Source organism: Triturus cristatus, chromosome 2_1 (assembly GCF_964204655.1).
Source record: "Triturus cristatus chromosome 2_1, aTriCri1.1, whole genome shotgun sequence".
Taxonomy (NCBI): Eukaryota; Metazoa; Chordata; class Amphibia; order Caudata; family Salamandridae; genus Triturus; species Triturus cristatus.
The window spans coordinates 1097834701-1097859117 of record NC_140581.1 but is presented as its reverse complement, the minus strand read 5'-3'; the positions used below and the strand labels follow the sequence as shown (position 1 = coordinate 1097859117).

The following is a 24417-nucleotide window of genomic DNA, read 5'->3' as shown; positions in this document are numbered from 1 at the left end:
CAGCCTCTGGGGGACTGTGGACTCTGTACACCCTGTACCTATTAGGGAACAGTATATACAGAGCCACTTTCTCACATTGGTGGATCAGCGGTGGGATACAAACTTGCATTTGTTGGACTACTTGGTTACCATCTGATCACACAACAGAACTCTTAAAAATTGCCTTTAGAATTCTGATTGGTTTTTCCAAAATTACTAAAAGTCTTGCTAGGGCCTTGCTTAAGTCCCATTAGAATTTTAGAAAAATAAAAGTCACTATAGTCAGGGTAGAGGGTTAGAACTGTCAGGTTAGAATGTCTCAAACAAACCCAGCTATTAGTGATAATAATAACATGGACCTGGTGGAGGAGCTCGACCTCACACCTTACTTACACTTGTCTTTCAAGGAATTGAGGTCCTTATGTAAACTCAAAAATTTACAAATGGGTCAGCATCCAACCAAACAAGGGCTCCAGGAGCTCCTGGCTGAGTATGCTAAAGACCACCCATCTGAACATGGTGATGGCCAGTCAGATGAGGAAAGGGAAACAGGGGAGGAGGACAGCAACCTCCCCATACTATTCCCTAGGGAGGAGATGGCACCCATACCCTCCAACTCAAGACATAGCATCTGGGCACCTAGAGACCACACAGGTGGCTCTGGTCCCAGAGACAACACTGGGGGTCCCCCCAGTGAAGAGGACAGCCTTATGAGGCTGGCCAAAAGAATAGATCTAGAGTCCAGGCTCCTGGCTCTAGAAAAGGAAAGGAGAGAGATGGGTTTAGCACCCATCAATGGTGGCAGCAATAATAAAAACAAGGATAGGGAGGAAACTTCTGACCTTAAAATCCCCAAAGGGATTGTCCCTAAATTTGAGGAAGGTGATGATATCACCAAATGGTTCACAGCCTTTGAGAGGGCTTGTGATATCAGGAAAGTAAAGAAACCTCTCTGGGGGGCACTCCTGTGGGAACTGTTCTCTGGTAACTGCAGGGACAGGCTTCTGACTCTCTCTGGGCCAGAAGCAGGATCCTATGACCTCATGAAGAAAGCTCTGATTGAGGGATTTGGATTCACCACTGAGGAGTATAGAATTAGATTCAGGGGGGCTCACAAAACCCAGACCCAGTCCTGGATTGATTTTGTAGATTTCTCAGTGAAGACACTGGATGGTTGGTTAGCTGGACATGGTGTGCAGGATTTTACTGGATTGTACAATTTATTCATGAAGGAACATATTTTGAGTAACTGCACTAATGAAAAGTTGCATCAGCATTTGGTAGACCTAGGTCTAAAATCCCCCCAAGAATTGGGAAAAAGAGCAGACCACTGGGTCAAGACTAGGGTGACTAGGACGTTCACTGGGAGGGACCAGAACCAAGGGGTCCCAAAACCTCCCCAGAAGAAAGAGAGTGAACCCCTTGTGGATAAAAGAAAGGAGTCCCAGGTAGCCCCCCAAAAACCTGACCAGGAGGGTGGGCCCAAAGACACCTCACAAACTAAACCAGGGTACCAAGGTAAGAATTGGGATCCCAACAGAATATGGTGTTTCAACTGTCAGAAGGCTGGACACCACACCCAGGACTCTAGCTGTCCTAAAAATAAGGTTCCTAGTACAGTTCCAGGGGTGACTAGTGTAGCCCCGGGGGTTGCCAGTGTAGCTTCGGAGGGAGGGTCCTCAGATGAGGAAGTCCTCCTAGCTTTCAACTGGGGAATGGGCCCAAGAAGCAAGCTGGAGATCCCAGAAGGAAGTAGACACTTCCACCACCTACTGGTGAATGGAATCCCAGCCACTGCCCTGAGAGATACCTGTGCCAGTCACACTGTGGTACATGACAGGTTGGTATTCCCACACCAATATGTCTCAGGGGAAACAAGAAGGGTAAGAACTGTCCCAGGGGGAGTCACTGTTAGGCCTGTGGCTATCGTGCCCCTAGCCACAGCTGGGTCCCTTAGATGGAGGAAAGTGATAGTCAGTAAAAACCTCCCCCTTGATTGTCTCTTGGGGAATGATCACTTAGATGTGGAACTGAGCCAAAGAGAGGTGCTGGCCCAATGCCAGGCCTCGCCCAAAGAACCTGTGGGGGCTCAACCTGCAGTCAGTGCAGCTGAGTCCCAAAAGAGTGAGAAGAAACAGGGTAGGAAAGGTGGGCAACTGTTAGCCACAGTTCCAGAGAGCCAGGGAGATTCTATCCCAGTAAGGGAAAACTCCCACAATGGCACTGGTAAAGCCCCCCCTAGCCAACAGCAAGGCCTGACTAGTCAGGCAACTGTCCAGCCTGAATTAGTGGCTCCTCAGGTGGCAGAACAAGGGGTAGAGGAGGGGTGTTCCCTACCAAGAGTAGGGACCCCCTATCCTCAAACAGACCAACAGCCAGGACCCAAAGAGAACTATAAAATAGCCCCCTCACTTGCCAGTCAGGAGCTAAAGGTATGGTACTGGGCACTGACAGCTGTCAGCAGCCTCTGCTGGGTGTTAGCCTTCATGGCAGCCCTATCCTTGGCATGGTGGCCTAACCCCCTGCCAAATAGCAAGTCAGGCCCCCTGACCTTATTGGTCATGATGGGGTTGCTCAAGCTGTGGGTAGCCTCTGTGGGTAAGCTGGGCCTAGCCCTGGCTAGGTTAGAAACTACCGAGGTATACACCTCTAAACCCAAAATAGAAAGATGGGACCAGGACAGTAAAAGACAAGGAGAGGAGCCTTGGGAGTTAGGTCCTGAAACTAATAAGACAGGCCAGCTCCCCAAAGGGACTGACCTAGGCAGAAGGATGTAAGGCAGAGTAGGCCCTGCAACTTTCAAACCACTTCCCCAACTCTTCCTCGCCTGAAAGACTAGGTAGACTCTCCCAGCTTTGGCAGAAGTCTCCTGGCCTTTGGGCTGGGGGGGGCTTGTGTGAGAAAGTGGGTTTCTGTTGCAGTAACCCCCCCTTTTTTTGCCTAATAGCTGATGCACTTTCCCTTGTTGTGCCCTGGGCTCCTGCCAATCAGGTGCCCAGGGCCTATGTTCCTTCCTTAAAACACACAAACTCCCAATTGGCAAACCCTGGCCACATGTCAGCCCCTGGTAAATGGTACCCTAGGTACCCAGGGCCTTGTGACCAGGGAAGGCCTCTAAGGGCTGCAGCACTCATTGTGCCACCCTTAGAGGCTCTGTACCCTTACACACACACACTGCCTTTGCAGGCTGAGTGTCTGGGTGCAGGACAAAACAAAGAGTCGACATGGCACACATCTCTGTGTGCCATGCCCATTACCTATACTGCCAAGGCATATGTCAGCCACCCCTCTGGCTGGGTGCCTTATGCCTATGGTGTGGGCACATGAGCAGGAGCCCTGTGCCCCTACAGTACCCAGGTCCATTCCTGGGCACTGTAAGTACAGTGCTGCCTTTTACAAGTACATGGTGCTGAGAGCTCGTCAAACACGAACTCCACAGCACCATAAGGGCAACACTGAAGACTGGGAAGTTTGGTATCAAACTTCTCAGCACATTAAACCCACACTGATGCCAGTGTGGGATTTAATGTACTAAGCACCCCAGAGGGCATCTTAGAGATGCCCCCTTACAGCTAACCTACAATCCACGTCTGCTCTGAGGCTGCCCAGGCTGCCACACAGCAGACACGTTGCTGGACCCCTGGGTGGGAGAGCCCCTGCTCTCCCGGGCCTGCAACAATGCACATCCTGGGTGAGGTGAGAAATCTCCTCCCCCAGGATGAGCAAAGGGAAGCTTCAAAGGCATGCCGCCAGTTGGAGTTTCCCCAGGCCACTGCAACCCCCCACTCTGGCAGGAAGCTTGGCCGGAAACCCCATACAAGGACAGGGGATGTGCCAGCCTGCCCACCCCACCCCTCAGGTGGGGGAGGCGAGGTGAAGCACATCTCCGGGCTCTCGCCATCTTGAAGATGGGAGGCCCTACCCTATCAGGATTAGGCTACTGCCCTCCTCCCACAGGAGAGAGGCAGGATAGGGGGTGTACCCACCCCAGGACAAGGACCCATTGGTCCCTGGCCTTCACCTACCTGTAACGCCCCTAAATCTAGTATTTAGGGGCCCCCTGAACCTTCCTTCCCCAGATTCCAGATAGAAAAACTACAAGAAGAGCAAGAAGAAAAAAGACCTGCCCTGCAGCTGCTAAAAAGAGGAAGACACCAACTGCTTTGGCCCCAGCCCTACCGGCCTGTCGACCCTCGAACCTGCTCCTGCTCCAGCGCGGCATCTCTTGTGGCCAGCAACCTCAAAAACCCCGGAGGACCTGGCTACCTTTGACCTCTGATTCCCTGGGACTCCCATGAGTAGAGGCTCTACTCGAGAAACCTATTCCTAACTCCTGGCAGCAGCCCGGAACCGCGGACCCAACACACTCTGCACCAGCCAAGCCTGGCCAGTGCCGGAGTGGACAAAGACCCTGAGGACGACCCCACGGCGACTGTGACCCCGAGTCCGGCACCCAAGGACCCCCCTCGACATCCTGGACGAAGCCTGCAGCCTCAGAACCGAGTGCCACCCCAGCCGCGATCAAGCAGAGGGTAAGATTCCCGACGTCAAAAGGCACCCCTGCACCCGGCGCCCTGCGGCCCCCTGTGCCCAATCCCGGGGTACCCACCTAACCTACAACTACCCAACTTACCCCTCGAAGTGGTGGTGGCACCGGAAACATCCTCGTCCCCGAGCCTGCAGCCTTTTTCCAAACCGGAACATTCCCATTGACTTCCATTGAGCGCCCGAAGGCTCAAAAGCACCCTGCACCCAGCCGCCCGAGTGGCCCTGGCAGTGCACTCTCTACACTAACTTACTTCCCCACTTGCCCTGAGTAAGTGACCAGGAGCCCAGCTCCCACAGACGCGTGGCTTGCCAGACAGCAGCCACCAACCAAGGCCCCCCTATCCCTCATAGGATAACATTGGGCCTAACTCACTCTGCACCCGGCCGTCCTGAAACCGCTGAGGGTGAACCAACTGTACCTACCTGACACTGGGGGACCCCTGAGTCTATGCCCGGAATTTCAACTCTGCCAGTCGAGTACTTACCCTTAAACCGCTAACTTCATTTTCCTCATAGGGTAACATTGACTGGCTTTTTCTTGAAAAATCTTCTAAGTGTGAACTTTTCAAAACTGCAAATATTCACTAAAAATCAGCCAAGTGACAAAAACGAATTTACTCACCTGCTCTTAGGTGAGCTCCCAGTGCTGGATCTTGGTGCCCAGCCCTGACTCTGAAAAGTGTTCACAACTATACTTACTTCTAACTCATTTTTCTCCCATAGGAAACCATTGTCTGCTTTTCTGTGAAATTTCTTCTAAGTGTCTACTTTTGCAAATTTGAAATATTCTTTTAAAATCGTACCATTTCTGCAAACGAAATTACTTACCTGCTTTTGATAAGGACCCCAGTCCTGGGTCTAGGCACCCAGTCCTGGATTACTAAAGTAACGATAAAGTACTCTACCTGCAATTTGTATTTCTTGCCATAGAGATCCATTGAATGTTTTCTGTGAAATATTTTCTAAGTGCTAACTTTTGAAATAGCTAAATATTATTTAAAAATCATTACAGTTATTAAGTCGACTTTCATCACTTGATTCTGAATACTGACCCCAGGCTGGTTCTAGGATCCAGACCTGGAATTCCAAAAGTAATCTAAAAAGTAATTTATCACAAATAACCTGAATTTACCATTGAGCTCAATGCATTGTATGTTTAGGAAATAGGATTGTTTATTGCAACCAACTGTGACTGTTTACACAAATTTATTGCTTGAAACAAAAGTATTTATATTCAACCTCTCATTCTGAGAAAGTATATTTTTACCCCCTTTGTGGTTCTAAAAATAAAACAAGCATATATTTTATATATACAAATCATTGGCCTAGAGTTCAGTTATTGAGTGTGTGAAACCATTTGCTGACTGAGTGTGTACAATAAATGCTTTACACTGTCCTCTGGTACTGCCTTACTGCTCGACCAAGCTACCACTTTTTGAGAGTAAGGTCATACCTAACTTTGACCTCTATCAGCCTCTGGGGGACTGTGGACTCTGTACACATCCAAGGATGCTTGTTTCCAGTCCAGGGAGGACCTGGCCTGTCAGTTCGGGCTGGACTGTTCCCATGGCCCACAGGGCAAGACTGATTTGCATATGGCTGGGTCCAAACTGGAATGGCATGGTGAGCAAAAAACGATGGATTTAGGCCCAGATCTCTGTACTGGGGTGAATGTATGACATTGTTTTGCATTCTGTCCATCAACAGTTCTTTTTTGTATTCAGGTGTAAGTGTCATCTCCCCCCTCCCTTCTTGCTCAGGAAGAGCCATCAGAATGCAGATGAGTATCCAGACACACCTAACCTTCCTGTGTTTGTGGCTGTCTAGAGGGAATGCATAAAGTGCAGCTGTCATCCACCCCATAAGTGTATTAGATACAGGCGGCAAGCACACAGGGAAGTAAGAGCAGAAAAATGCCTCCTTTCTAAAAGTGGCATTTTGAAAATAGTAATGTTAAATCCAATTTCACCAGTAAGGAAGATCTATCATTACCATTCCATGGATATAAAACATGATTCAGCTACTCTTTTTTAATCAGGAATTACATTTTAAAAGTGTATGAAGGAATTCCCTATGTTAACCTATGAGAGGAGAAAGCCTCACAGTAGAGAAAAATGAATCTGGGTGTTTGTCCCTACCAAGTCATGCGAAACATAATAATACATGTCCTACCTTTTACTTACACAGCACTCTGCCCTATGGGCTACCTAGGGCCTACCTTAGGGGGTGACTTATGTGCAAAAAAAAGGAGAGTTTAAGGCTTTGCAAGTACTTTTAAATGCCAAGTCAAAGTGGCAATAAACTGCGGCCATAGGCCCTGCAATGGCAGGCCAGACAGGTTTGAAAAGCTACTTGTGTGGGTAGCACAATCAGTGCTGCAGGCCCTGGGTATATGGGATACCACTTTACAAGGAACTTACAAGTACATGAAATATGCCAATTGTGTATACACCAATATTACCTTGTTCAGGGGAGAAGCACATGCACTTTAGCCCTGGTCTGCAGTGGTAAAGTTCTAAGAGTCGTAAGGCCAACAAAAAAAATCAGTAAAAATAGGGGGTAATCAGGCAAAAGGTTTGGAGGAAGACCACCCTAAGAATGGCATGTCTGGCACCAACCAATGGTAAGCATGGGGCGGCCTTAAAGCCAACTGTAAGCTCTTCGTAAACCCATGATAGGTCTTTCGCAACCACACAGATTGTGCTGCCTAGTAGGCGAGACCTAAAAATGATTACACCAGGGCCGCACTTTTTTTTTATTCAAGCAGGTTAACTGAGGCAAAATGTGAATGTAATCAAAGCTATGCACCAACAGAAACCAGACAGTTAGCAGCCTGCGTGCCAAGGTTATTACTTTCCTGTCTGTACAGTCGACCGTCCTTCGGTATGTTCTATGAACGTTGAACGCTTTGGAGCGCATGAACCAAAGTCCTTGATTAACCTACAATGTTATGTAAAGTACCTTGTTTCAGAATTGAGGGAATTGACAAGATGCAAGCCATCCCGAATCTACAGCAAGACGTTTAGTGCTGTGACCACACTATACAATTAAAAATACTATTGTTGTAATAATCGTGATCTTGCTGTAGACTTGTAAAACAGGCATATATGTGCAGCCATACAGTCCCAGATTAGGACGAGAATAATGTTATTATATTTAAAGCTTTTGGCACAAAACTCTTTACAGCAAAGACCCTCCTTAATTAAAAATAGAATATGTATCTCGAAAGTTCGACACGAGGGAGTTCTTCAGGAAGCCATGCTTTTATTCCTTAAGGCTTCCTCTCTGTGAAACGAGCTTCCTGCAGTGCAAAGCTCGCAGTTCAGTCTAAAAGTGTTGTTTAAGGATTTGAAACTCCTCCGTTGTCTTAGCTGATGTTGGGCTCTATGGCACATGCAGCTCGTATATTGCTTACCCTGTTTCTGTTCTCATATAGCGCATATCTCTTTTGATGTTTGAGAGGCGCTATATCAATGAATGAAAATAAAGCAGTCATGCCACTGTGGCAACTAGGGGGCATATCAGCAACACCCGCCGATAATTATCGCTCAGCGCTCTTAGCGTGAGGATAATTGTCGCCGGGTAATGTGGATTTTTATCGCTGAGATAGCGTGCTATTAGCAACGCTTATCTCCTCAGCGATAAAAATCCTCACGATAACTGCCTAACGTGAGATTATCGCTGGAAACCCAGTGATAATCTCACACAATGTGGCGTTAGCTTGCTGCTAAGGACTCACAAACTTAGCCATGATATCAACCTTCTATAGGATATCATGGCTAAGTCAGTCCTGAAGCAGGCGTAAGGAAAGTAGCGATAACAGGGGTTAACGCTACTTTTCCTGACGCTATGCTTCATAGCGTGGGGCTTGATGATAGGAGAAATGTCGCTTAGCGACATTTCTTATGTCATGTTAGGTCAGGAACGCCCACTTTGCATCTCATTAGAGATGCAAAGCTGGGCGTTAGGAATCCTGACGCTAAAGCAAGGTTTCACGCGTTAGCGTGGCCTTGCTAATTAGGCGATTAAATTATCGCCGCTTTTCGGTCGAAAACGGCCGCAAAAGCGGCAATAATTTTTTATCGCCTGCTTGTAAATATGCCCCTAGGTTGGTAGCAGAGGTGGACTGGAGAAAAATGTTTACACCATCCGACTCGCGTAGAGGGAGTGGGGTTCTTCTCTAGCTGAGCTGGGGGAGAGGCTTCCCCAAATAATTTGGAAGATGTAATACCAAATTGTGCATTTTACAGCACATTTTATTAAAATGCATATTGTCTAAATTCATGGATTTCGCAAGCAGATCCGAAGGTGAGCAAATGGGATACTATGCCAAAACTTGAAGGGCTTGCACAAAACTCAGGAGAAATATTTATTCTTAACAAATTTATGTGCCTATACATAATTGTGGGCCAAGTACGACTCAAATAGATGAATCTGCAGGTAGATGTGTGTGCCAAATGAGAACAATGCCCATCAAGGTCACAAGAAATGCTGAACAAAGAAAATGAGTCTAGCTGAACTGTACATTATGTCCTGACACATATTGTTCATCGGTGACCATTTGTCAGCCAATTACCCATCAACATCTATTTTTCAGAAAATGCAATACCATCAGAATTAATTATATATAGTGCTCCCGGATTTATGGTATTTTTTGTAACATTTCAATCTGTGTTTATCTATATTTATGTTTGGCACAATTTATTGATATGTATCCATATTTATTTTATGTTTTGAGTTTAATTGGAGTCGTAAAATGGTATATTCCCACATTTATTTGACGGATAAAAATGCACTTGTAATTTGCTGCCTATCGCATTTTAGCAAATTAAGCAGACAAATATAACAAAACACTACACTGACAGATAAATATTAACATTTATATACAAATATATGTTAACATATGCCTGTGATCCTGTTTTTAATCTCCATGATCTCTTATCTGTTTAGCGGCTGGTCCGGAATTCATGAACAACAACAAGGAGAGTCACTTATAAGAAGTACAAATGTATGTATTTTTTCGCTTTTAAAAATAAACGCAGGCATGAAGTAGACTGTTTTATGTCTGTATTTATCTGTAAAAATCAGTAAAAACAGCACACTGGAAGCCTTAAGTATAAACCATCTGTAGTCTTACTAAGCCAAGGTACTTCCAAAATATATTGCAGTGTTGCTCGAGTGTTCCAGGTTGCATGTAAAGTGATGCCGAACATGCCAGCTCACCCATGCCAGAGAACTGTTCATCATGACAGTCCTTATGCCAAGGGCTGCCCGCTGTCCCAGGGGACTCCTTAGGATGTCAAGACATGTGCAGGTTTCTTATTAAGCTCATGTTTGTTATTTTACAGCAAACGAACACTCTCCACCACCATCAGTATTGGCCATAGGGCAATAAGTTTGACAAGTGATTAACATTTAAATAATTTACCAGGATTGGGCTTAAAAGTTTGCAGAGTTTAAAAATAGAAATTGAGTTCTGTCTCACTTCACTACATTCATCAGAACGTAGAGAAGGACCAAGCCATCATGTTGTTTGGAATGCAGTCCTTAACTTTGTTAAAGGCCCTGGGCTTGTGCTCTCAGTCCGGAAGAACAAGAAGAGGTAGAAATAGTATAGCAGCCTTCAAGGACTCGAATAATTATTGACTGTGGAGTGGCTCGATATTACTAGTTATTGCCCCCACCCTACTTAAAGAAGTAATGTTGTATTAGCTCATTTTATGGCATTTTGAGATTAGATTGCTTGAAATGGAGTGCAAACTTAAGGTGCAAGCCCTTAGCTGAAGCTCTCTCACAGCATACATGCAACCAGTGCTTAATTTGAGCCAGTGGTTTCCGCTGCTTGGCACCAGAACTTAATTGCCAACACCAGTGCTTGTGACAGAATTGGCATATTTAAAGAAGACCACAACAACAGTAAGTTCCTAATTCAATATACATTAAAAATGACTGTTACCTGCCGCCCAAGCCATTCTTATAGCTTTGGGGCAACTAGAGTGCTAACATTCAGAATTTATGGCAAATGTGTGACACATCTGAATGCCTTCTTGATGGAACCAAAGTAAAAAACTGAAAGTATTTCCTACTGAGGAGACTGCAGTAAATGAGGAAATTAGGAAACTTCATAAGAAATAAATCTCCCAAGATGGCCACCAGAGACAAAAGAGCCCAAATGTAGCCCAAATATCACCCAGATGTAGCCCAAGTATAGCCCAATGACAGAATGTCCCAGAGTGTTCTTAAGAACAACTAGAGCGCTTACTGTCTTACTTATGACAAAAGTATGGCACACCTGAAGCCATCTTCATTGGAATAAACTGGTAACACTTAAAACATTTAATTTAAAAAGGAACACAATGAGGGGGTTAATTTTGCCATAGAAATTATGATTAGTGCTGAAGAAAGAAAAATTTGGGCACATTTTGAGTGACTTCTCAAATCCTCTTCTATTTCATTAAAACATTCTGACATGCAGACTGAAACATGCACTTTCAATATCAGCAGCAGACTTCTGTGGTGAGCAGTAGCTTTACTACAGTGATCTAATGAGCAACTAACATTCAGAATTTATGGCAAATGTGTGACATATCTGAATACCTTCTTGATGGAATCAAAGTAAAAAACTAAAAGCATTTCCTACTGAGGAGACTGCAGTAAATGAGGAAATTAGGAAACTTCATAACAAATAAATCTCCCAAGATGGCCACCAGAGACAAAAGAGCCCAAATGCAGCACAAATATCACCCAGATGTAGCCCACATGTAGCCCAATGACAGAAGTGTGCAAAACACTTATTTTTTTTGTATTTGCAGTTTTATATAGTGCAGACTTGTCAGGTATCGGAGTGCTTTACATGAGCATTGGTTACATCACACAAGATCAAATTCATTTTCGTTGTAGACATGGGGAGATTAAGTGATTTGACCAGAATCACAGAATGTTGAGCTGAAGCAGAAACTCCAACCTGGTTCCCCAGTTGCAAAGTCTGCAGCTCTGGAAGTAACACCACATCCTCTCCCCTAAGTGCAACATTTAATCAAGTGGTCAACTGGATAAAAAAACATAAAGATTACAAATAATTTAAAACTTCTTTGTCGCTATTTGAAAACTCCGAAAATATGTCCTCATTTTAGTTTTTTAGAGCACTAACCATAATTTTGATGCAAATAAGACCCTCTCATATATGTAATTACTGAAGGAAATGCTCTAGGTATTACAGTTTTGATTACATCAAGATGACGTCAGGCGTTCCACACTTTTGTAATAAATCTAGAATGTTAGCAATCTAGTTGCTCATTGGGATACTGTTGAGAGGCAGAGGCCAGGGGCACGGACTCTGAAAATTGAAGGCAGGTAGGAGAGTGCAGAGGCAACAATTTGACCACACTGGGCAGGCAGGAAGGGCAGTGGCAGCACAACAGACTATGGAGGGCAGTGGAAAAGGGGGCAGGGGCAACACACCAACAATACATGACTGGCAAGAGAGGCTGTGGCAATATAATAGACCATTGTGGGCAGAAGGAAGAGGCAGTGGTAGTACAACCATACATGCCAACAGACCCGTTTCAGCCAGGAAACGTCCAATGTTTTTAAGCTCAAATGGGCTTTATTTGATCTGTCTCCTGTCTACAATTTCCTCTTTTTCAATGTAACTCAAAGGGGAAAATCAATACCCCAGGTTTTTTTTTCAAAATCTCCCTCTTACCAAGTTCAAAATGTTCGCAAGTATGGTACATTGGATCATGGTAGGCAGGAGGAATTGGGGTAGGGACATGGACTCGGATAACAGAGGACAGGAGGAAACATGGAGAGGTGCACCAAACTGACCCTACAGGGCAGGCATCAGGGTTTGCAGCAGCACAATACACCACACAGGGCATGCGGGACGGGAGTGCAGCACAACAATCCATAGAAAGCAATAGGGAGGGGACAGGACCATGCACATGGACAACAGAGAACAGAGGGGAAAGAGGCAATGGTAGCTAGCTGACCATAATGGACAGACAGGAGAGAAGCTGCAGCATAACAGACCATAAAGGGCAGGAGGGATGGATCAGGGCCATTATAATGGAACAGACAAACCAGCAAGGAGGGAATAGGGGTCTGCACATGGAAACAGAGGGCTGGAGGCAAGGAGGCCGGGCAGGAGCAGCAAGATGACCATGGAGGTCAGGAAGGATGGGCACTAGAAACAAGACACACCATGGAGAGCAACAGTGAGACTATGATGACATACACACAGACCATGGAGGGAAGGTGGGAGGGGGTCAGGGGCAGCTAGCTGACCACACAGGGAAGGTGGGAGGGGCCATGGCAGCACAGAAGACCATGCATGGCAAGCGGGAGGGCTAGTGGCAGCACAATGGCTATGATGGGCAAGAAGGAGGGTGCAGGGGCATGCACAAAGGACCATGGAGGATAGAAGGGAGGGTCAGGACCTGGGCACAGACAAGAGAGTTCAGAGGAAGGGGCCTCACAACAGACCAGGGAGGGCAGAAGGGTGTGGCAGTAAAATGGACCATGGAGGACAGGAGAAAGGGGATAGGGGCATGGCATGTGGACAGGCAGGGTGGAGGTGGCAGGGACAGGTTACAGTCATCTGACAATGCTAGGCAGGTGGGAGGGGAGTGGCAGCTCAACAGAACACACAGAGTAGATAGGAGTGGCAGGTCCATGGAACATGGTGGGCAAAAAGGATGGAGCAGGGGCAACCACAAAGACATCGGAGGGCAGGGGAAGGAGAATAGGGGCAGCAAGCTAAGCACAGAGGCTAAGCAGGAGGTCAATGATGGGCCATAGAATTGGGCAATGGAGGGCAGGAGGAGTGGACTGGTACATCATGCTAAATGGAGGGCAGTGGCAGCACATCAGACCATGCATGGCAGGAGGGAGGAGGGTAGTCCATGGATTCAGACAACAGAGGATAGGGAGGAGGTGGATGGGGCAGCAAGCTAACTGTTCAGAGAAGGTGGGTATTAGGAACTTTATTGTTTTTAAAATGTGTGTCTGAGTAAACTATGAACAAGTATGCAGCATAATCATTCTTTTATTCAGGAAGAAAAGGACGTTTGTGACTGTGACTCCGGGCTCACTTGGCAGAAACACCCCCTGACCCTCCACCCCCCATCGCCAAATGTAATGCCCGTGAAAAGGGTAGGTGGACGCAGTGTTATATAGAACATAGTCCTGAGAGCAAAATTGAAAATGAAAACTAGATATAGTATATGGTATAAACTATGCACCAGAAAGTGTGATACAAGATGAACCGGGGCGTGAAATATAATATGCAATACATTGTGCGCAATGACAGATTCATTGGAGAGCGCGAGATAGCACAGGCACCAGCGCGTGCTATGCGATATGCGCCTTGGAGTGTAATATGCACAGGGCTGTGTTGTGTAACCTAACTAATCTCTAAAGTTGTAATATAAAATATGTGCTGGGGAGTGTAACGTTGCATATGCACTGTGACAAAGATATGGATCCCAGATTGTAATATGTATGGCATAGCGCTGTGCGTTATAACATAGGCATCGAGGAAGGCATGTTAGATGGGGCAATATACCCCGTGCGAAGGCAAGTGTGGCATGACATATTCACGGGGTGGTGTTACAGTGCACATGGGCTAGAGAGTGTCATAGCATACGCACTAGCTGGTGGAATACAACACAGAGGTGTGTGGCAGTTGGCGGGCACTGGTGGGTGTAACACAGCATTGGGCTCAGCCAGGAGCACGGTGTGACTCTCAAGTGAGGTTCGTCTCCTTTCCAGAGAGTAAAATAAAAAGTATTACACATCCGGTGGTGGATGTGTGTTTTATTATCCGTGAGGGGGGTTTCTTGCATAGTTTGGTCAAATTTTTGTCGAATCCCATTTGAATGGCTTGGTGTGCGTGTGTATTAAATGTGCACGTCAATAGCTACCCATGTTTGTATAAATAAACGACAAGGGTGTCTACTTGGAGAGTACCCAGTGGCGGGGGGCTCCGGGATTAGGCACGGTAGGGCGTCAGACACGTCAGAGCTTCACTAGTGGTGTAAATACATTCCACGTGGATTAATTGTATGCATAGTCGCCTTTTAATGAATATCACGCAAATACTCATGGTGATAGGTACATACGGTTTGTCCAGCATGTCCTAGGTGTTCCTATATATATATATATTTTTTAAATAATAAAAAACGAAGGCCGGCCCCGGGGGTTGGGGTCCCCGGGGCCATAAGTGGCCTTAGAAGCCCCCTCCTAAAGATTTTTTTTTAAAAAGGCAATGACCCGGGGGTTGGGGTCCCCAGGGCCAATTAAGGCCTTGGGAGGGGTGCCATGCGGCCCCCTTCCAAATTAATTTTTTTCAACAACAAAAATTAGGTTGCAGGCCCTGGGGGATGGGGTCCCCAGGGCCAATAAATTAGAAAAAGAAGGGGGGCCACACAGCCCTCCTTCTCAAAAAAATAAAATAAATGAAAGACCGGCATCGCGCCGGAGGCCACGCCCCCTCCTTGCAGCACTCTGCAAACGTGCCCCCTAGCCAGTTGTAAGTTGGGAAATTAATTCCCTTTCAATACTGAGGGTCCCTGAGGGCCAACTAGCCCAAAAGGTATCTCCAGTATGTGCCAGGGAGCTGCGTTGCAGACAGGTGTTCTGAGGCCACGCCCCTTTTTACACCTCTATGCAACGCAGCTCTGTGGCGCTTACTGGAGGTACCTAGTGGGCTAGTTTGACCCTAGGGACCCTTAGGATTCAAGGGGACTTAATCTCTCAACTTAGAACGGCCACAGGGTGCGTTTACACAGTGGTGAAGGGAGGGGACGGGGCCTGAGGTGACGTGTGCAAACACGCCCTGTGGCGCGTTTCTAAGTTGGGGCAATAATTCCCTTTCAATCCTGAGGGACCCTGGGGGCCAACTAGCCCACCAGGTGCTTCCAGTAAGCACCACTGCTCTGCGTTGCAGAGAGGTGGTACAGGCCGTGCCCCTTTTTACACCTCTCTGCAATAGCACTTACTGGACATACCTAGTGGGCTATTTTGCCCCTAGGGACCCTCAGAATTCAAGGGGACTTAATCTCCCAATTTAAAACGGCTACAGGGCGTTTTTACACAGTGGGGAAGGGAGGGGACGGGGCCTGAGGTGACGTGTGCAAACACGCCCTATGCCGCGTTTTAAGTTGGGGAAATAATTCCCATTCAGTCCTGAGGGCCCCTGGGGGCTAATTAGCCCACCAGGTGCTTCCAGTAAGCGCCACTGAGCTGCGTTGCAGAGAAGTGGTCCAGGTCGTGCCACTTTTTACACCAGTCTGCAACACAGCGCTGTGGAGCTTACTGGAGGTACCTTGTGGTCTAGTTGGACCCTAGGGACCCTCAGGATTCAAGGGGACTTAATCTCCCAACTTAAAACGTCCACAGGGCGTGTTTACACAGTGGGGAAGGGAGGGGACGGGGCCTGAGATGACGTGTGCAAACACGCCCTGTGACGGGTTTTAAGAGGTAGTTTTAATCCCCTGCCCTATTATATACTAGGGGCTTACAGTGGAGGTCATGCTAGTCACAGGGGGACCCCAATGCATAGTGTTCCCTAGTGTATATAGGTGTTTTCACTGTATTCTGAGTGTCTTTTAACATAGCACTGGCTCTAGGACTGGTTAGTCAGACTCAGTTACCACCAGTATCCATCTGAAAAAGTTGAGGGTACAGGATGATTTTGCAACAAGGCTTTTTTCTGCTCTTCTGTTTGTTCTTTCTGCACGTTATCCTTCTTCCTGCACTTTTCTTCGTCTTTGAGGACTTCTGTTGCTTCTTTCTGCATTTCTTTTTTTTCCTTCCGTGCGTTTTTTCTTCTTTCTTCACATATTCCATCTCCGTAGGCATAGTTAGAAATTAGCATTTAAAAAACCTTTGAAATTCACTGAAAAAACCACAGGTTTCATGCACGTTATAGTTAGGAATTGGAATTTAAAAAACCTTAAAAATTCAATGAAAAAACCATAGGTTTCAGGGGTGTTATAGTTAGCTGGACTTTTCACTCGTACAAAACCATTGAAATTCCCCCGTTATAGTTAGTTCAGCTAACTATAACTCGCGCGCCCACAATGCACTGCTGATGACGTCACATATTACATCACTCATGACATGGTCTGACTGACTGAGGAGACTGCAGTAAATGAGGAAATTAGGAAACTTCATAAGAAATAAATCTCCCAAGATGGCCACCAGAGACAAAAGAGCCCAAATGGAGCCCAAATATCGCCCAGATGTAGCCCAAGTATAGCCCGATGACAGAATGTCCCAGAGTGTTCTTAAGAACAACTAGAGCGCTTACTGTCTTACTTATGACAAAAGTATGGCACACCTGAAGCCATCTTGATTGGAATAAACTGGTAACACTTAAAACATTTAATTTAAAAAGGAACACAATGAGGGGGTTCATTTTGCCATAGAAATTATAATTAGTGCTGAAGAAAGAAAAATTAGGGCACATTTTGAGTGACTTCTCAAATCCTCTTTTATTTCATTAAAAAATTCTGATATGCAGACTGAAACATGCACTTTTAATACCAGCAGCAGACTTCCGTGGTGAGCAGTAGCTTTACTACAGTGATCTAATGAGCAACTTGAGTGCTAACATTCAGAATTTATGGCAAATGTGTGACATATCTGAATACCTTCTTGATGGAATCAAAGTAAAAAACTGAAAGCATTTCCTACTGAGGAGACTGCAGTAAATGAGGAAATTAGGAAACTTCATAACAAATAAATCTCCCAAGATGGCCACCAGAGACAAAAGAGCCCAAATGCAGCACAAATATCGCCCAGATGTAGCCCAAGTATAGCCCAATGACACAATGTCCCAGAGTGTTCTTAAGAACAACTAGAGCGCTTACTGTCTTACTTATGACAAAAGTATGGCACACCTGAAGCCATCTTGATTGGAATAAACTGGTAACACTTAAAACAATTTAAAAGTTATTTGTCGCTATTTGAAAACTCACAAAAAAAATGTCCTCATTTTAGTTTTTTAGAGCACTAACCATAATTTTGATGCAAATAAGACCCTCTCATATATAAGGAAATGCTCTAGGTATTACAGTTTTGATTACATCAAGATGACGTCAGGCGTTCCACACTTTTGTAATAAATATAGAATGTTAGCAATCTAGTTGTTCTTCAGGATACTGTTGAGAGGCAGAGGCCAGGGGCACGGACTCTGAACATTGAAGGCAAGTAGGAGAGTGCAGAGGCAACAATTTGACCACACTGGGCAGGCAGGAAGGGCAGTGGCAGCACAACAGACTATGGAGGGCAGTGGAAAGGGGGGCAGGGGCAACAAACCAACAATACAGGACTGGCAAGAGAGGCTGTGGCAATATAATAGACCATTGTGGGCAGAAGGAAGAGGCAGTGGTAGGACAACCATACATGCCAACAGACCCGTTTCAGCCATGAAACGTCCAATGTTTTTAAGCTCAAATGGGCTTTATTTGATCTGTCTCCTGTCTACAATCTCCTCTTTTTCAATGTAACTCAAAGAGGAAAATCTATACCCCAGTTTTTTTTCAAAATCTCCCTCTTACCAAGTTCAAAATGTTCGCAAGTATGGCACATTGGATCATGGTAGGCAGGAGGAATTGGGGTAGGGACATGGACTCGGATAACAGAGGACAGGAGGGACATGGAGAGGTGCACCAAAATGACCCTACAGGGCAGGCATCAGGGTTTGCAGCAGCACAATACACCACACAGGGCATGCGGGACGGGAGTGCAGCACAACAATCCATAGAAAGCAATAGGGAGGGGACAGGACCATGCACATGGATGACAGAGAACAGAGGGGAAAGAGGCAATGGTAGCTAGCTGACCATAATGGACAGACAGGAGAGAAAGCTGCAGCATAACAGACTATAAAGGGCAGGAGGGACGGATCAGGGGCATTACAATGGAACATACAAGCCAGGAGGGAGGGAATAGGGGTCTGCACATGGAAACAGAGGGCTGGGGGCAAGGGGGCAGGGCAGGAGCAGCAAGATGACCATGGAGGTCAGGCAGGATGGGCACTAGAAACAAGACACACCATGGAGAGCAACAGTGAGACTATGATGGCATACACACAGACCATTGAGGGAAGGTGGGAGGGGGTCAGGGGCAGCTAGCTGACCACACAGGGAAGGTGGGAGGGGCCATGGCAGCACAGAAGACCATGCATGGCAAGCGGGAGGGTTAGTGGCAGCACAATGGCTATGATGGGCAAGAAGGAGGGTGCAGGGGCATGCACAAAGGACCATGGAGGATAGAAGGGAGGGTCAGGACCTGGGCACAGACAAGAGAGTTCAGGGGAAGGGGCCTCACAACAGACCGCGCGGGGCAGGCAGGAGGAGCAGTTGCAGCACAACAGACCAGGGAGGGCAGAAGGGTGTGGCAGTAAAATGGACCATGGAGGACAGGAGGAAGGGGATAGGGGCATGGCATTTGGACAGGCAGGGTGGAGGTGGCAGGGACAGGTTACAGTCATCTGACAATGCTAGGCAGGTGGGAGGGGAGTGGCAGCTCAACAGAACACTCAGAGTAGATAGGAGTGGCAGGTCCATGGAACATGGTGGGCAAAAAGGTTGGAGCAGGGGCATGCACAAAGACATCGGAGGGCAGGGGGAAGGAGAATAGGAGCAGCAAGCTAAGCACAGAGGCTAAGCAGGAGGTCAATGATGGGCCATAGAATTGGGCAATTGAGGGCAGGAGGAGTGGACTGGTACATCATGCTAAATGGAGGGCAGTGGCAGCACATCAGACCATGCATGGCAGGAGGGAGGAGGCTAGTCCACGGATTCAGACAACAGAGGATAGGGAGGAGGTGGATGGGGCAGCAAGCTAACTGTTCAGAGAAGGTGGGTATTAGGAACTTTATTGTTTTGTGTGTCTGTGCTTACTACTTAAAATATGAACAAGTATGCAGCATAATCTCACTTTTATTCAGGAACAAGAGGACGTTTGTGACTGTGACTCCGGGCTCACTTGGCAGGAACACCCCCTGACCCTCCACCCCCCATTGCAAAATGTAATGCCTGTGAAAAGGGTAGGTGGATGCAGTGTTATATAGAACATAGTCCTGAGAGCTCGATTGAAAACGAAAACTAGATGTAGTATATGGTATAAACTATGCACCAAAAAGTGTGATATAAGATGAACCGGGGCGTGAAATATAATATGCAATACATTGTGCGCAATGACAGATTCATTGGAGAGCGCGAGATAGCACAGGCACTAGCGCGTGCTATGCGATATGCGCCTTGGAGTGTAATATGCACAGGGCTGTGTTGTGTAACCTAACTAATCTCTAAAGTTGTAATATAAAATATGTGCTGGGGAGTGTAACGTTGCATATGCACTGTGACAAAGATATGGATCCCAGATTGTAATATGTATGGCATAGCGCTGTGCGTTATAACATAGGCATCGAGGAAGGCATGTTAGATGGGGCAATATACCCCGTGCGAAGGCAAGTGTGGCATGACATATTCACGGGGTGGTGTTACAGTGCACATGGGCTAGAGAGTGTCATAGCATACGCACTAGCTGGTGGAATACAACACAGAGGTGTGTGGCACTTGGCGGGCACTGGTGGGTGTAACACAGCATTGGGCTCAGCCAGGAGCACGGTGTGACTCTCAAGTGAGGTTCGTCTCCTTTCCAGAGAGTAAAATAAAAAGTATTACACATCCGGTGGTGGATGTGTGTTTTATTATCCGTGAGGGGGGTTTCTTGCATAGTTTGGTCAAATTTTTATCGAATCCCCTTTTAATGGCTTGGTGTGCGTGTGTATTAAATGTGCACGTCAATAGCTACCCATGTTTGTATAAATAAACGACAAGGGTGTCTACTTGGAGAGTACCCAGTGGCGGGGGGCTCCGGGATTAGGCACGGTAGGGCGTCAGACACGTCAGAGCTTCACTAGCGGTGTAAATACATTCCACGTGGATTCATTGTATGCATAGTCGCCTTTTAATTAATATCACGCAAATCGTCATGGTGATAGGTACATACGGTTTGTCCACCTTGTCCTAGGTGTTTCTATAAATATATATATTTTTTTAAATAATAATAAACAAAGGCCGGCCCCGGGACTTGGGGTCCCCGGGGCCGATTAAGGCCTTGGGAGGGGGGCCACGCGGCCCCCTTCCAAATTAATTTTTTTCAACAACAAAAATTAGCGTGCAGGGCCTGGGGGATGAGGTCCCCAGGGCCAATAAATTAAAAAAAGAAGGGGGGCCACACAGCCCTCCTTCTTAATAAAATTAAATAAATAAAAGACCGGCATCGTGCCGGAGGCCACGCCCCCTCCTTGCAGCACTCTGCAAACGCGCTCCCTCACCAGTTGTAAGTTGGGGAATTAATTCCTCTTCAATACTGAGGGTCCCTGAGGGCCAACTAGCCCAACAGGTATCTCCAGTAAGCGCTGGGGAGCTGTGTTGCAGACAGGTTTTCTGAGGCCACGCCCCTTTTTACACCTCTATGCAACGCAGCTCTGTGGCGCTTACTGGAGGCACCTAGTGGGCTAGTTTGACCCTAGGGACCCTTAGGATGCAAGGAGACTTAATCCCTCAATTTAGAACGGCCAAAAGGCGCGTTTACACAGTGGTGAAGGGAGGGGACGTGGCCTGAGGTGATGTGTGCAAACACGCCCTGTGGCGCGTTTTAAGTTGGGGAAATAATTCCCTTTCAATCCTGAGGGACTGCTGTGCAGCTTGCTGAAAAGTTAATTAAAAAGTTTCATTTGTTACCTTATATATGACCAAGAAGGCATTATGTACAACTGAACGACCTGAGGGACCCTGGGGGCCAACTAGCCCACCAGGTGCTTCCAGTAAGCACCACTGAGCTGCGTTGCAGAGAGGTGGTCCAGGTCGTGCCACTTTTTACACCTCTCTGCAACTCAGCTCTGTGGCACTTACTGGAGGTACCTAGTGGGCTAGTTGGACCCTAGGGACCCTCAGGATTCAAATGAACTTAATCTCCCAACTAAAAACGGCCACAGGGCGTTTTTACACAGTGGTGAAGGGAGAGGACGGGGCCTGAGTTAACGTGTGCAAACACGCCCTGTGGCGCGTTTTAAGTTCGGGAAATAATTCCCCTTCAATCATGAGGGACCATGGGGGCCAACTAGCCCACCAGGTGCTTCCAGTAAGCGCCACTGCACTGCGTTGCAGAGAGGTGTCTAGGCCGTGCCCCTTTTTACATCTCTCTGCAACGCAGCTCTGTGGCGCTTACTGGAGGTACCTAGTGGTCTAGTTGGACCATAGAGACCCTCAGGATTCAAGAGGACTTAATCTCCCAACTTAAAATGGCCAAAGGGCGCGTTTACACAGTGGTGAAGGGAGGGGACATGGCCTGAGGTGATGTGTGCAAACACGCCCTGTGGCGCGTTTTAAGTTGGGGAAATAATTCCCTTTCAATCCTGAGGGACCCTGGGGGCCAACTAGCCCACCAGGTGCTTCCAGTAAGCGCCACTGCTCTGCGTTGCAGAGAGGTGGTGCAGGCCATGCCCCTTTTTACACCTCTCTGCAATGGCGCTTACTGGACGTACCTAGTGGGCTATTTTCCCCCTAGTGACCCTCAGGATTCAAGGGGACTTAATCTCCCAACTAAAAACGGCCACAGGGCATGTTTACACAGTGGGAAAGGGAGGGGACGGGGCCTGAGGTGACGTGTGCAAACACGGCCTATGGCGTGTTTTAAGTTGGGGAAATAATTCCCCTTCAATCCTGAGGGCCCCTGGGGGCTAACTAGCCCACCAGGTGCTTCCAGTAAGCACCACTGAGCTGCGTTGCAGAGAGGTGGTCCAGGTCGTGCCACTTTTTACACCTCTCTGCAACTCAGCTCTGTGGCACTTACTGGAGGTACCTAGTGGGCTAGTTGGACCCTAGGGACCCTCAGGATTCAAATGAACTTAATCTCCCAACTAAAAAAGGCCAACGGGCCTTTTTACACAGTGGTGAAGGGAGAGGACGGGGCCTGAGTTAACGTGTGCAAACACGCCCTGTGGCGCGTTGTAAGTTGGGGAAATAATTCCCCTTCAATCCTGAGGGACCATGGGGGCCAACTAGCCCACCAGGTGCTTCCAGTAAGCACCACTGCACTGCGTTGCAGAGAGGTGTCTAGGCCGTGCCCCTTTTTACATCTCTCTGCAACGCAGCTCTGTGGCGCTTACTGGAGGTACCTAGTGGTCTAGTTGGACCATAGAGACCCTCAGGATTCAAGAGGACTTAATCTCCCAACTTAAAACGGCCACAGGGTGTGTTTACACAGTGGGGAAGGGAGGGGACGGGGCCTGAGGTGACGTGTGCAAACACACCCTGTAGCGCGTTTTAATAGGTAGTTTTAATCCCCTGCCCTATTATATACTAGGGGCTTACAGAGGAGGTCATGCTAATCACAGGGGGACCCCAACGCATAGTGTTCCCTAGTGTATGTAGGTGTTTCACTGTATTCTGAGTGTCTTTTAACATAGCACTGGCTCTAGGACTGGTTAGTCAGACTCAGTTACCACCAGTATCCGTCTGAAAAAGTTGAGGGTACAGGATGATTTTGCAACAAGGCTTCTTTCTGCTCTTCTGTTTGTTCTTTCTGCACGTTTTCCTTCTTCCTGCACTTTTCTTCGTTTTTGAGGACTTCTGTTGCTTCTTTCTGCATTTCTTTTTTTTCTTTCTGTGCGTTTTTTCTTCTTTCTTCACATGTCCTATCTCTGTAGGCATAGTTAGAAATTAGCATTTAAAAAACCTTTGAAATTCACTGAAAAAACCATAGGTTTCAGGCACGTTATAGTTAGGAATTAGCCTTTAAATAACCTTAGAAATTCACTGAGGAAACCATAGGTTTCAGGGGCGTTATAGTTAGCTGGACTTTTCACTCGTACAAAACCATTGAAATTCCCCCATTATAGTTAGTTCAGCTAACTATAACTCGCGCGCCCGCAATGCACTGCTGATGACGTCACATATTACATCACTCATGATATGGTCAGTGACATCACTCATGACATCACTGATGACATCTCAAATGACATCACTGATAACATCATCCTTGTGATAGAGTGGCAAACCTCCTCTCACCCTAGTATAACCTTTGATACACACATTGAAAAATAGAAACTAAAATGTTCAAAACAATGGACATACCAATACCAGTTACAACAACCTATTCAGTAATTCTAAGATCCACATACACATCCACTCATTCACCAACAGTCCTATACAGTCACTCATACATATACTCACTCATCATATGTACTCATACACCTATACATCCTGTTACACAACGCCACTCATCCATAGAGTTAATCATACACATAGTCACTCATGCTAATAAAGAATCAAACATCCATTTACTTGCATATACAGTTATACACACACCACCACACTTACTTCTACAGAAACTTACACATACTTAGTCTTTTAAACAATCACTTATAGAAACACATACAGGAACTCTCCCAATCTCTCACTCTCACATATACTCACTTATATACACCAATAGTCACATATACTAGTTTAAAACATATGTAGGTACTCATAAAGACACTATTGAGACAGTCATTCACTCACTAACACACCCATGCACACACTCATCCACCCATACAGTCCTGCACACATGCTGTCTTCAACACATACAAACAGTGAGTCACTCATTCATGCACCTATGCACTACGTAATACCCCCCACCGAACCATACAGACACTCAGACACTCATACTGATACTCAAAAAACCAACTAATAACCTATATAGACACTCATGTAGCTACTCACCAACCCATGCTGCCACTTATACACAAAGTGAGAGACTGATACAGATATTTACACATTTAAACATTACTCACTAAGCCATGTATTCACTAAGATACACTTAATCAGT

General features: G+C 46.6%; 1 long non-coding RNA gene across 1 annotated transcript in view; it reads left to right on the top strand.

Moving 5' to 3' along the window:
- LOC146866429 (uncharacterized) overlaps positions 1-24417 on the top strand; it is a 288212-nt gene that overhangs the window by 114973 nt on the left and 148822 nt on the right. Inside the window, exon 2 of the long non-coding RNA XR_014976803.1 lies at positions 9478-9535. This is a non-coding gene — a long non-coding RNA (uncharacterized LOC146866429). The remainder of the gene's footprint in view (positions 1-9477; positions 9536-24417) is intronic.